Raw genomic sequence first — 10,059 nt, 5'->3', positions numbered from 1 at the left:
TTAGATACATTCTTTTACTTATATAACAATAAGTAAAAGTTATCCGAATTATATTGTGTTCGATGTCATTTTAAACGCAAAAATTTCATTAATCCCTTTTTATCAAAAAAGATCAAATAAAATATAAAAATTTTACTTTTTATTTTATGGAAATTTAAAGTCGTAAATTATTATAAATAACGAAAAAGTTCCCGATGTCGAACATTGCGGTCTCTTACATGAGACTTTATTTATAATATTCACGAATATATGGCAGAAAATAAAATGTATTTTTTATTCATTTGAAAGTAATTTTAATAGAATAATGAGAATGTGAGATTAAAATAATATCAAAGACGATATAAATCGCATAAATTTAGTTAAATATATAATTATAAAACTTGTATTATCAGACTAATTAAAAATTTCCCGATTTACGCCGTGTTTGATATCAATTTAATCGCAAAAATCTCATTAATTCATTAAAATTATTTTCAAATCGATGAAATTAAAAATAAAAGTTTCAATTTTTATTTTATAAGATGTTTACATTTTCATGAATTCGGAATGGATAGAGGAAGCGAAGAAACCGATTGTAAGAGATTTCGGAACTCTTTGATGATAGGTCATCTCGCTCGCTCTCTACTCATGGTCTTGCTTTCTCCGTCACACTTGACAATCGTGATAGACAGCTCGAAAAGATAAGTGGACCCAAGAATCGAGAGCGAGTGAGACAGTAATAGATGCAAGCGAGACAATAATAGGAGCGAGCGAGACAGTAATAGATGCGAGCGAGAGGAAAATAATAGTGTGAAAGAACGATCCGATTCTCGAGCTCGAGTCCTCGTTGCTCGTGCTATTTCTATCTCGTTCGCTCTTATTCTTATTTCGCTCGTTCTTATTACCTCGCTTCCTCATGTAACTCTCGCGTCACTTTTATACATACATACATCCATACATATACACACGCGCACGCGCGCGCGCACACACACACACACACACACACACACACACATATACACGTACAGATTATATATTTTACCAGATGCGGTTTGCATGTGCGCTCTAGTTATTAATTAAAAAATACTTTTTAAAAAATATTTATCCCAGAGGTGATTTATTCGTGGACTGGTGGTTTTTAGAAATATTTCATATCAGATGCGGTTTGCATGTGCGCTCTGGTTATTAAAATATTTATTTCAGAGGCGATCTATTGAGCTGATTATTAAAAAAATCTATGAGCTGATTATTAAAAAAAAATCCAGAGACGATCTAATTCGTGTGCTGGTTATTCAAAAAAAATCCAGAGGCGATTTAATTCATGTGCTGGTTGTTTTTAGAAATGTTTCATACCAGATGCGGTTTGCATGTGCGCTCTGGTTATTTAAAATATTTATTTCAGAGGCGATCTATTCGTGAGCTGATTATTAAAAAAAAATCCAGAGGCGATCTAATTCGTGTGCTGGTTTAAAGAAACCCAGAGGCGATTTAATTCGTGTGCTGGTTATTGAAAAAAATCCAGAGGCGATCTAATTTGTGTGCTGATTTTTAAAAAATCCAGAGGCGATTTAATTCGTGCGCTGATTATTCAAAAAAATCCAGAGGCAATTTATTCGTAGGCTGATTGTTTTTAGAAATATTTCATATCAGATGCGGTTTGCATGTGCGCTTTGGTTATTTAAAATATTTATTTCAGAGGCGATCTATTCGTGAGCTGATTATTATAAAAAAATCCAGAGGCGATCTAATTCGTGTGCTGGTTTAAGAAAAACACAAAGGTAATTTAATTCTGATGCTGGCTATTCGAAAAGTATTCCAGAGGCGATTTAATTCGTGTGCTGGTTATTCAAAAAAAATCTAGAGTCGATCTAATTTGTATTTTGGTTATTCAAAAAAAATTCGAGAAGCGATCTTAATTTGTGTGCTGGTTACTTTCAAAAATGTTTTACATCAGATACGATTTGCATGTGCATTCTGGAAGCGAAATTTAAACGAAATTTAATTCAGACATCATAAAGACACTGCCTCAACTAAAAGGCATATTTGATAAGAATAAAAATCCAGATAAAATGAATCATTGAACCGATTTTTACACGTTATAAGAGGATTCTTATTTTGAAAGTGTGCTATATATTGCGATAAAATTCTTATATAATTGTAGCATGTCATATAGCGACAAAAGCTTACAAATTATTGGAGCAAATTATACTGATCGCTGGCGATTTTTTTTGATGACACCAAGCTTCGAATGTACGATAGCCTACCCGGGTGTGTGGTGTCTATTGGTGCCTAAAAAAAAATTACTTTCATTGCCGTTGCCTACAAATAATATAATATTTGAAAAGCTTCGACTTGATAGCATATGCTGTGAAATTTATGCTGCGGCTTTCACTATACTACTATAAACTATAGTCTTAGAAGGAAATCCTTGTAAGGAAAAATATTTCAATAATGTGAAATGTACAAAGCAACATTTTTTAAAAATTATAGCAAAAAGTAAATTGCCTTTTCCAAAGTGATAAATTATTCATATATCTTGCATTTATCATATCTGATCACGATATTCCAATGAATATCATTAGAAAAAGACGCCTCAGTACAAATATCTCATTTGCATATATCGGAGAGACGAAAAAAATATATATTATGGTTGCGTCTGGAAATGGACGATGAAACCTATTGTATTATCGATATAAATCTATCATTTCGATGCTTTTGAGACAAAGAATGTATATGAAAATATTTATATTATTTATGAATTTTACGACATTACATCAATTTGCATAAAACATTTTATATTGTTAGCTTTTGATTATATCGGTTTAACAAAAGTCGTGCATAAATTGTAATTTGTAGAAAGTTATATGCAAATATCCTTTTTATTGTATATACATAGTGTCGCAGAGTACTATACATATATAAGCGCTTGTGAGGAGCGTAGTAAATTGAAGAAAAAAGTCCCATAGCATTTTACAATTTTCGCAATAATAGAAATTATAAAATAAATAAATTATATAATAATATTAAATAAAATCGAACAAATGTGTATCTACGTGTGTGTTTGTGTGAGAGAGAGAGAGAGAGAGAGAGAGAGAGAGAGAGAGAAGCGCTCGGCCGTTCGAGCTATCGCATGATCCAGTGTGTTAGGCATTTTGTCGGCGCGCGGCAAGAGGAGGGACAGCGCGGCGGGGCGATGACGTTGTAACGAATGACAACGGCATGTCCCGCTGTTCTTCCCCTTGCCACGTGCCGACGAAATGCCTAACACGCTGGACCATGCAATAGCTCGAACGGCCGAGCGTTTCTCTCCCTCCCTCTCTCTCTCTCTCTCACACACACACACACACACACACACACACACACACACACACACACACACGTAGATACACATTCGTTCGATTTTATTTAATATTATTATATAATTTATTTATTTTATAATTTCTATTATTGCGAAAATCGTAAAATGCTATGGGACTTTTTTCTTCAATTTACTACGCTCCTCACAAGCGCTTATATATGTATAATACTCTGCGACACTCTGTATATATAATAAAAAGGATATTTGCATATAACTTTCTACAAATTACAATTTATGCACGACTTTTGTTAAATCGATATAATCAAAAGCTAACAATATAAAATGTTTTATGCAAATTGTTTGATGTAATATTGTATTCGTAAAATTTATAAGTATATAATATTTATAAATATTTTCACAATATATTTTTATTATATATATAAAGAGACATAGCTAAATGAGAGCAATGATATTAGAATTATGTTTAAATATGTACGCAATAAAAACAAATCTATGCTCTAAAATCGTTGCTTGTGCGAGACGATAGAGCAATGAAAATGCAACATATTTTTTATTCCAATAAACACAATTAAACACAATGTAAAGAAAAGCTTTCACATTGCTCTTTCTAAAATATGCATGTCTTTTGTTGTGGTCCCGGGGTTACAGAGTTTTGTTGCAATTACACCTGTCTATCATTGAGACTGACTCTCGATGTCGGCGAGTCCTCTTTATACTTCGTATCGAGGTATGGAGTAATGCGTCGACGTTAACATTTTGTCATACGCGTCCTATTTATTTCGCAATTTGCTGACAATATGTTCTACGTACAGGTTGCATTTCACATTTTGCAATCTGCTGACGCTAGTGCTTTATTTATATATGTTCTATTCGCGTCTTACTTATATATACTTATATATACTTACATAGTTATGGTGGACCATAACATTCCTCCCCCGCTGGGGAAGAAAAACGCAGTTTTTCGCATTACATAAATTGAATATTTACATTCCATATAAAAATGATAACAAAATTATATACAAAGTTTTTGGTAACGAATATTTTATAAGAGTCATATGCTATGGCTGCGCTTGTGTTTTATTATTATATATATCGCGATAATTATTATAATTACTATAACTATTCCGCTAGTTATTGTTGGGTATACAAAGTGTTTTTGTGTAAAAAAGCTTTCTTCGCTATTTTGTAAGTTAGTGTTAATTTTTTCTAATTTAACTCTTAACTCTACGAGTTCTGTCCGATGTATTATCATGTCTTCTAATGTTTCGTTATTATTGTTGTTGGTCAGCATTTTTCGGTCTCATAAGAGTGTCTTGTTGATTTCAGGTAAATATGTTTCTAATTCCGTTTCGTAAGCTGTTCCTTTTGTATCGTCATGTCGGATATCGTTAATTTGCACTTGCCCTTAAATGTAATTTTTCCCGTGTTTTTTATTGTGATTCTGTGTTCTCGCCGTTCGTTGCATCGTATTGCTATCTGTTGTTCGTCGGCGGTTGAGTATAACCAAGTATACAGGGTGATTCAGAACAAACGTTTGTCTTTAAAAAAATAAATTGTCGAGTCTATTCTAAGACGATTTTCCCTTTACCAAAATTGTCTACGAGGCTCAGTTTTTAAATTATTAAATAAAATAGTTTGCGAATTACGGAACGAGTACAAGAGGTAGACAGGGACAGTGCAACTCACCGTCCGATACAGGCGATCATGTGGGGCGCTCGACGCGATCAGCTGATTGCTGCACACGATGAGTGTAACAATCAGTGTGTGTGTGTGTGTGTGTGTGTGTGTGTGTGTGTGTGTGTGTGGTGTATTTATGCACGCGTATCCACACATGCACCGTACTCTTTCTCTTTCTCTCTCTCTCTCTCTCCCTCTTTCTCTCTCACTCTCTCACTCACTCACTCACTCACTTATTCTTACCTTAATAATGAGATTCTTCATACTGCTGATAAATAGCAGTGCCCAGTGTGTTGCACGATAATAATCGTCGTCGACGAGACGTCGTTTCTTCAACACGCAGTCTGACACATCGTCAAATAAGTGAGGTTTTTTCTTTCATCACTTTCGACACTTTTACAAATTTACTCGCGCACTTAATCACTCACGATTGATAAAAGGAGGAATTTACCAACGGTTACGGTACGAATTTAATAAACGGTTAACGCATTTAATTATTAATTACACACTCGATTAAAGAAACGCGTTAACAGAACGCGATACTCGATGCAAAGCGCGCGACGCGACGACCGACGACAAGCAGGTCAGATTAGTACTAGCCGCTAGAGGCGCTAGTACTAACCTGACCTGCTTGTCGTCGGTCGTCGGTCGTCGCGTCGCGCGCTTTGCATCGAGTATCGCGTTCTGTTAACGCGTTTCTTTAATCGAGTGTGTAATTAATAATTAAATGCGTTAACCGTTTATTAAATTCGTACCGTAACCGTTGGTAAATTCCCCCTTTTATCAATCGTGAGTGATTAAGTGCGCGAGTAAATTTGTAAAAGTGTCGAAAGTGATGAAAGAAAAAACTTCGCTTATTTGACGATGTGTCAGACTGCGTGTTGAAGAAACGACGTCTCGCCGACGACGATTATTATCGTGCAACACACTGGGCACTGCTATTTATCAGCAGTATGAAGAATCTCATTATTAAGGTAAGAATAAGTGAGTGAGTGAGTGAGTGAGAGAGTGAGAGAGAAAGAGGGGGAGAGAGAGAGAACGGTGCATGTGTGGATACGCGTGCATAAATACACCACACACACACACACACACACACACACACACACACACACACACACACACACACACTGATTGTTACACTCATCGTGTGCAGCAATCAGCTGATCGCGTCGAGCGCCCCACATGATCGCCTGTATCGGACGGTGAGTTGCGCCGTCCCTGTCTACCTCTTGTACTCGTTCCGTAATTCGCAAACTATTTTATTTAATTATTTAAAAACTATTTTATTTAATAATTTAAAAACTAAGCCTCGTAGACAATTTTGGTAAAGAGAAAATCGTCTTAGAATAGACTCGACAATTTATTTTTTTAAAGACAAACGTTTGTTCTGAATCACCCTGTATGGCTGCTGTAACGCGATCCATATTACATGTTTGGAGATAATGTGTTTAGTATTACAGCCATCATATTTTTGTCGTCGCTGTGTGTATAGTTGTACCTCACATGGTGCATTTGTATTTATGCGATAGGTGGGAATGTCCGATATTTGACAAATATAATGTGAATCAATATTATTACAATTTTTTAAATCATTTTCCGTGATTTTAAGGTATGTAAGCTGCTCTTTATCTATCGCGATCATCTGATTATCTGTTTCGGTTATAGACAATATGTTATTGTGATCGGGTACAGGGAATGCAAGTATTTTTATTAGATCATAGGTGGATTGTGTAGTTAAAGGGAAGCGTAGGATTGTGTAGATGGACGTTTTATCGCAAAACGCACTTATCGTGATATGTTCTTCAATTGTTAACCAGTCCTCCGCATGGATTTTAAATGGAAAGTATGATCCCTGTGGTAATTATTGTGTCGCTTCCTTTAATTGTGCGATTATATTATCAATAGGCATTAATTTAGGGTGCATCGCTCCCTTTCGAATATACGTTAGATATTCTATCGTATTTTCCGCATCGCGTATTAAATCAATTATTACGGCGATTATTATTATGTTGAAGTGTTCCTTTACTCCTTCACGGTTAAGGTAATCCATTAATCGATTTTGCAAAAGATTTTCATTATGCCTAATGATATTCTCCACGTTATCTATGTGCGCTATCGTGGTATTTAATACTTTTATTTGGTTTTGCACGGCATGTTGCAATACTTGCTGTTTATTACTTAATAGTTTTAATTGTTTGTTAATGTGCTTCTCGTCATTTGCGTCCATTGTTCCAAACAGCGATTTTACTAATGAACTTATTCCGTCTATTAATCCTCGACGTTTGTTAATTGGCGGTCGATAAATTGTTCGTATTTGATTCATTATATTTTTCAAATATGTAGCTTCCTTTTTAGCAATTCTGTCCAGGTTGTCACATATCTGCCTATGATATTTGCTTTGGAAGCCCATGGCTTCGCACATTGTTTCGATGATTCGTAAGTAGTTATCTAATTGCTCGTACCTCTGGTTTAGTGCGGTTAAATCCAGCTTTATTACTAACCTCCATGTTTCCTTTGTGTAGTGAAGGCTTCCAATTTTTTCGAAATGTAACCCTGGATTATATTGGAATTCCGTGATCTCAAAAGAGGAATTTATGTCTTTGGGCTTTATAGGGACCGCATACGTCCAGTAGATGGTCATCCTGTAATTTAACAGTCTCCTCTTATTGCTTTTTATTTTTAAGCTTCTATGAAAGGTTTTAACTTATTTATATGCACGCGCGCTATTTTTCTGCTTTTTTTAATTGTATAATTTACATTAGAATTTCTTTCAAGAATGGAATACGGTCCGGTCCATAAGGATTCCAGTTTTTTGGATCGACCTCGGCGTAAAGTATCGTCATACATGAGGACTTTGTCGCCTACTCTGAATTGTGTCATTTTTGTATTTTTATCGTACTGTTGCTTGGCTTTAATTTTTTCTTGTTTTATGTGTTCATTTGCGAGCTGATTGGTTGCTCGTAACCTTTCTCTCAATTCCTGCGCGTAGTCGTCATAACTATATGTTGGCCTAGGTGGTTTTGTTAAAGCAGTTGGCAGTTCAAGTTGATGTCCATATACTAATTCAAATGGTGTGAACCCTGTGGCTGTGTGTGGTGTGGTATTGTATGTGAACATGGCGAATGGTATCCATTCATCCCAGTCTGTTTGGTCTTTGTTAATATAATGGCGTAAATATTCTGCCAAAGTTCGGTGTGACCGTTCCAATGCACCGTTACTTTCAGGATGATAAGCCGTGGTCTGTATCTTATTTATTTTTAATAGTTTACATGTGTTTCTGAATACTTCACTCATAAAGTTAGTGCCTTGATCAGTTAAAATTTTATCGGGTATTCCGTGTTCTAAAACAATTTTTGTGACAAATTCCTTACTTACAGTATTGGCTTCCTGGTTAGCGATTGGTATCGCTTTACTAAATTTTGTAAGGCTGTCTTGGAAGGTTAATAGGTATTTGTTTCCGTTGTTAGTTACGGTGAATGGTCCTACTATATCTAATGCGCATTTTTCGAAAGGTTTCGTAGGTGTGTCAGTGATTATTAATGGCGCTTTATTTTTTCGTGACAATTTTTTTCTCTGGCAAGACTTGCATCTTGCTACATAATTTTCTACATCTTTTGTTATGCCAGGCCAATTGTGATTTAAACGGATTCTTTTGATTGTCCGCTCTACCCCCCTGATGTCCTCCTGTGGGTGCGTCGTGATATTCGTATAGTATTTGTTTCTTTTCTTCCTCCGTGTATGTTTTTTCGCTTTTCGAATTTTGTTCTTCTTCTTCTATCGCGAAAACTTCTCGTTCTCCGGTGGTATCGTGTTTCTCTCGTATTGCATTACAGCTTAATGCGTCGGCGTTGGCATTAGCTCTGCCTGCTTTGTGTACTACTTCGTAGTCATATTCCTCTAATTTCAGTCTCCATCGGATTAATCTAGATTCGGGGTCGTTAATATTAAATAACCATATTAGCGGCTTGTGATCGGTTACGATTTTGAATTTCGTACCGTATACATATGGCCTAAAATGTTACGGCCCATACGATCACTAATAACTCCTTCTCTGTCGTGTTGTAATTTTGTTCCGCTCGCGATAAAATTCTGCTGGCATAAGCAATGGGTCGGTCATTGCCTACTTCGCCTTGCGACAATACCGCTCCGATTGCATAGTCGGAGGCATCCGTGGTTACTATAAATTTTTGTGTAAAATTTGAATATGCTAACACTGGCGTAGTTATTAATTTTTCTTTTAATGTATCAAATGCTAATTGCTGTTCCGCTGTCCATTCGAACTTTACCATTTTTCTTATTAGTTTCGTTAATGGTTTAGCAATTTTCGAGAAGTCTTTTATGAACTTGCGATAATGCCCGGCTAATTCTATGAAGGATTGAATATCCTTAACCCTTTTAGGTGTCGGCAATTCTTTCACGGCAGTCAATTTAGACGGGTCCGGAGATATTCCGTTCTCCGAGATTAGGTGCCCTAGATAAATAACCTCTTTGCGTAGAAATTCGCACTTGTCTGGCTGTAATTTTAAATTATGTCCTCGAAGTCGTTGAAAAACTTCCTTAAGTCGCTGATTATGGTCTTCCAGGCTTGCTCCATATACGACAATGTCATCTAAGTAAACTAGACATTTGATCCCTTGTAATCCAGTTAGTACTGAATTCATCAGTCGCTGGAATGTTGCGGGGACGTTCTTCAATCCGAACGGCATTCTATTAAATTCATAATGTCCATAAGACGTTGAGAATGCTGTTTTTTGTTTGCTTTGTTCGGCCATTGGTATCTGATGATATCCGGATGCTAAGTCTAGGGTGGAAAAATATTTGGCGTTTCCCAGCTGGTCCAGTATATCCGTTATATTGGGTAGTGGGAATGAGTCGCCTATTGTTAATTCGTTTAATTTTCGAAAGTCTACAACTACCCTAAGCTTTGTTCCGGATACGTCGGCCTTCTTAGGTACCACTAATAAGGGTGCATTCCATTGGCTTGTGCTTGTTCTTATTATTTTATGTTTCAGCATGTCTTGAACTTGTCTATTTACTTCCGTCTTATGTTTTTCTGGCAGACGATATGGTTTTATATTTACCGG

This window comes from Camponotus vicinus, unplaced genomic scaffold, assembly GCF_025532165.1.
Source record: "Camponotus vicinus isolate PSW18456_S1 unplaced genomic scaffold, iyCamVici1.0 SCAF_2, whole genome shotgun sequence".
Lineage (NCBI taxonomy): Eukaryota > Metazoa > Arthropoda > Insecta > Hymenoptera > Formicidae > Camponotus > Camponotus vicinus.
The sequence above is the reverse complement of the archived record's forward strand: the minus strand, read 5'-3'. Positions refer to the sequence as shown.